Below are 5,383 nucleotides of genomic sequence, written 5' to 3'. Positions count from 1 at the left end.
TCGAGTAGAGTGTTTCTGGTACCATTCAATGGAAAAGGGGCAGAAGAGAAACAAGCTGAACTCCAAGGTTAAGGTCTGTCAGTTTTGGAGCACACCATCCGTCTCTTTTTGGAGCAAAAGTGGCCTCCATGGGAGAAGACGGTTACCAGGCCTATGGCAAAAATAATAGACAACCATTTAATTTTGTTTTATTTCATCAACAGACGTTTTTTATGCCACATGGCTCCCTAAACATGGCGGTTGCAGTGCAACATACATCACAAGCTAGCATTTTAGTTTCCTTCAGTCAGTTTTTAACTGCTTGTAGTGGGCTTACATTTTTTTGAGGTAAACGTGTTTGTTGCAGCGAGGACATTGCTCCACTTTCTCCGTTTTGCACTTGTGGCCTCACACAGTGATAATCTCTCTTCAAGGTCTCTTTCAAGAACGCCTGAGAGTTATTGAATTGTGGCAATACAGAGGAAGTGGTTAGTGGATCTCGTGTTCCTGCTGGCTTGCGTATTCTTGCCATGTGATTGATGCTGGGGCATTTTCTTATACATTTGGAGTTTCACGCTAGCCAGTTACTTTCTAACATAACTTTGTCGCCTTGATTTAAGCTACCCATATTATAAGGTCTTGTTTGTTTGTGTGAGTGCTTAGTGGATTAGAGAGGCGTTCATTTGCAATAAAACTAATAATACCATCTGAAAGTCGTGTTGGAAAGTCACAATTTAAAATGTATCCAAATGCATATGCATAAGTGAATATAGCTGTCACATAAATGTAGTGGAGTAAAAGTACAATATTTCTCTCTGAAATGGAGGTATAAAGTGTAAATCAGGTCACACTGCCTGGGTCCACTTTGGAGCAACTCTGCATTTCTTATCTCTGTGAGTCACACAGGCAGGGTTTACTGGTGTCTTTCTCTTCCTGTCCCCTGAGACTCACTGTACATGTGTTATGTCCAAAAATACTCTGTGCCCTTTTTAGAGGTATCCTGGAAGCTCCTCCCATCATTTCCCCAATTCCCTGGGTCTGCTGGCCAGCCTTTAAAAGCCCTGTCTAGCTCCACCCACAGTCTCTCTCACACACTGCAGCCGGGAGCAGCAGCAGCCACCATGATTCTTTGTCTGTTTAACTTTGTTTGCAATAAACCTTATTTTGTTCATAATAGACGTTTGTGACTCCTATGTTGCCTCCCTTGAGCCAGGGTCACAACACATGCATGAGGCTGTCTGCAGGAATACAGGCGCTGAGCTTCCCCTCCCTCCTGCTGTTTCTAATTACACCCGTGGGCCGTGGACAGACCACTTGAGCCACAGGAAGGCAGGATGTAAGTGTCAAACAATGCAATGGAAATTTAAAAAGAAGTGAGAGTTATTGTGGTAGGCCTAAAGCAACAGAAAACAAATTAGTCAATGGTCTATGGAAATAAAAGATAAAGTGAGGATGTTTGAAATCCTCCTGGATGCTGAACTTAGTTTCCACAAACATATTGTGACGGCCCACACAGAGGGCATTTTATCATTTTTATCTATTCAGTTTACTTTAAATAGCGTCAATTCAGAATAGATGTTATTTCATTGCACTTTTCATATAAAGCAGGTCCAGACTGGACTATTTGTAATATGAGACAAAAATCTATTACACAATTTGGACGCTCAGAGCGTGGTACATAGAACCTCATGACTGTTCACAATTTGCAAGCCTTCTGCTCTCAAGACAAAACCAAGACCTTCCAGTAACATCCCTCTCTGAGAAGTCTCTGTCCAGAGTGCCCTAATGTGGCCTCATTTCAAGTCCTGTACACGTGACAAGTTGGGATACTTTCCATACAGTAGTGTTTGCTGTTAAGTTTACATTGTACAAAAGCCAGCATGATCCAACAACATGGAAATTAACATGATTACATATGCAGTTAAAACATTCAAACATTATGTTTTTTATTATGATTATATGTAATGAATTTTCCCAACATTCCTTCTGGATCTGGTGCACAACAAAGCAGCTATAGAGCATGCTTCCCCCCTGTAGCTACCTACCTACACAGGGATATAACAAGCTGACTTAACCCGCATGTGCGCAGAATTAGCGGTGGGTAAATTAAACACAAAGCCCTGTGTGTCAGTTAAGCAACCAGCATGCTGATGGCCCACCTTCACAGAGAGAGGGTTGTCCTGGAGCCAGCCGCTCAAGCCACACTAATGCACAAAAATAACATGTTTTGTTTCTTACCTATCAGGAAAGTTAGCTCCAACCAGTAGCATTGCTTGCTCTGAAACACACCGTACTAACATTTACTGAGGCCTACTAGACACTGGACCTCTGTAACTGGCAAACTCAAACTTCTACTCTAACGTTAATTAGTGCTCAGAAATGGCTGTTAATAACCATATGCTGACAGGTGACACTGAAAGCTCCCCACAACACCCAACAGCTGAAGAAACACTAGCAAGAAATTGTCCTAAGGGAAACCTAAGATCCCAAATGAAACGTAACCAGAGAGTCCACACACACACACACACACACAAATGTAAGGGTTGTAGAAGAATGAAGTTGCACAATATGTAAACTGGCCAAACAGATGAATCACAACAATAAAAACTGTTTTAGAATCAGCTTATTTACTTAAAAGGTACTGAAAGTTAAGAGGTTGCATATCTAAACCAGATATAGCAGATGCTCCTAAGTAAGCAATTCAGTGACGCTTTTTGGCCTGACTCACTTGGCAGTTGCAGCTCATTCAGAAAGTCGCAGCCAGGCTTTTATTAACTGTGAAAGACTGGCCGAGAGCCTGAGGGAGTATTTTTGAGTGTCTACAAGCACTTTCTGTGGAATGGGAATAACAAATGCATACTATGCATTACCAGAAATTTAGGAGGTTTGGCATCACCAAATATTGAATGATATTGAAGATCATTTGAAATGACAAAATTCAGGGTTCAAGGTTCACCTTTATTGTCATTATACAAAACAGGGTTGCATAAAGAAAAACACTAGTAAAATATTTTTGAGTAGGAATTTCAGAGTCTGAGACAGTGGGCCACCCCACGGACAAAGCTTGGAAAAGGCCCCCCTCAACCCCCTTATATTAGAGAAAAAAACCTAAATGATAGGCCTATTTTTTCTGCTTGAAATTTGATGAGGTTTCCTATGGTGACCCCAACATTAGAAAAAGTGAAACAGTGCCTTTGTTCATCTTTCCATGAATGCTGTAGACAACACCATCAGGTTACAAAGATTGTGTTTGTGTTGTTTTTTTGACCTGGCAGTTATAAAATCCTTCACACACCGCAAGTGGTTTAGATGGGCCACCCCTTCCTCAGATCCGAGAGCTATGGGAGTTAGGTGGAAACACTCCACTCACTTTAGATTTCAGACGCACCCACTCACAACCTCATACACACCACCCTAACTCACTTGTGGTTTATGCAGACAGTTCCCCTTTTCTAACTTACAAAGAACATGTTTGGAACATGTTTGCTTAATAAAACCTTAAAGCATCAGCCTCACAACACAACTGTGGGTTTACAGCTTGTTTTGTGACTGCCTCTTCACATATTCTACCGTCTATGTATGCACTGAACTTGTAATTAAAATTGTAAATGTTATATGCATAAAGCTTTAACACCACAATTGTGTAAGGCGGTGACACTAACAGCCAGGCAACATCCTGTAACACAAGAGCCATAACGTTTTTTTAACCCACATTATCATTTCTGCTAAAATCTGATTCTTATGCAACTTACAGAAACCCACGTTAGAAACACAGAATAGAATCTGGACACAGATTGATTTATAAAACAAATGAAACTATCAGCATCAGAAGTCCATAATATCTGCACTTTGTGTTAACATGGAAATTTCTACCAGCTTGCAGTGACATTTAGTTTTGGTGACCACTATTCCTTTATGTATGTGATCTCTTAGTACTGTGGTGACCTCAACCACAGCCCACGCTTTCTTGGCTCTCTTTTGGACCCATGTTCTTGACCAGCCGCTATTCCTGTAAAACAGAAAAAAAAAATGATCACACAAACAGAAAATAAAATGTGTTGGCCAGTTCCAATCCTGTTTACTCGTCTTTGACATAAATTTCACTTTTCAGTTGATTGCTCACATGATATGATTTTACCAACTTGTCCATACTGGAGTGTGGACACTTTGGAATGTATTATTGAAGTAGTATTTTACTGACTGTTCAACTTTAAGTGGCTTAATATTTTATATAATATCATATAATTCATATTTAGATGAATTAATGATTTTGAGTAGTTTACAATGCACTTAACTTAACTTGTTTTGGCTCTGCACTCCCAACACACTGGCTTTGAAATTAAATAAAAGACTATGTGGTGTAAGGGCTGACTCTCATTTTGTTGCATTTACCGCCAAATTTGAGAAATGGTTTAGGAATTGGGTATGAAAGTCTGTAACATGAACAGTGTAATACTACTGTTTACCTGGTGATATTCAAGAGGGATTATCAGTATTATTAGACTCCAATTCGACTGCGTGTACAGTGGTGTTTGAAAGTTTGTGAACCCTTTACAATTTTCTTTATTTGTGTACAAATATTACCTAAAACATACTCAGAGAGTCACAGAAAGGTCAAGAGAACCCAATTCAACAAATGAGACAAAATAGTATCTATATAATATAAATGTTAAATATAATTACATAATGATGCTACAGAATGAACACTGTAAACATTGAATGCTGGGGCACATCAGGCTGTGGCCAGGTCAGCTATGCCATTATGGTTATGCTGCAGGCTATGAGACAGCTTAGTCACAAGCAAGCACACCCAGCTGTTTGCATAACTTTTATAGTTATATTATTATTTTCAAATAACAAAGAAGCAAATGTGGTCTCATCCATGATGAGGAAAAATATCAAAGACAAATTGATTATTGTCCAACATTAAACTAAAGCTGACAGAGAGTCGCTTTAATACAATCACTTTCTTCTAAGAGAGTGAGGTAGATCCTCAAAGATCTATGGCAGCAGTATTATTTCCGTTCATGATGTTTATCAGGATGTAAACGAGAAAGACAAAATAAGGTTCAAATGAAAGAGCCAGAGAATGTCAACGCAAGCAGTGGTGCAGTCAGTGTAAGAGCAACACACATCGGGACGCAACCTGCAGAAGGAAACAGAGGCGAGACGACGCGCGGAAGGTTTCTGAAGAGGTGAGCGGCAAGGAGTATGCATTCCGGATGAGCGACGTAGATATCCAGCTGGGGCGCGGTGTCAAGGCAACAGGTCTGATGGTGGATACAGGAGCAACTTCACACATCATCACAGATATAGAAAAATTTAATAAGTTCGACGAGAGTTTCCAGGCCGAGACACACTGCGTGGAGTTGGCTGACGGCACAAGGTGCACAGGAATCGCTGA

Source organism: Micropterus dolomieu, linkage group LG12, assembly GCF_021292245.1.
Source record: "Micropterus dolomieu isolate WLL.071019.BEF.003 ecotype Adirondacks linkage group LG12, ASM2129224v1, whole genome shotgun sequence".
NCBI lineage: Eukaryota > Metazoa > Chordata > Actinopteri > Centrarchiformes > Centrarchidae > Micropterus > Micropterus dolomieu.
Note: the sequence above shows the minus strand (reverse complement) of the source record.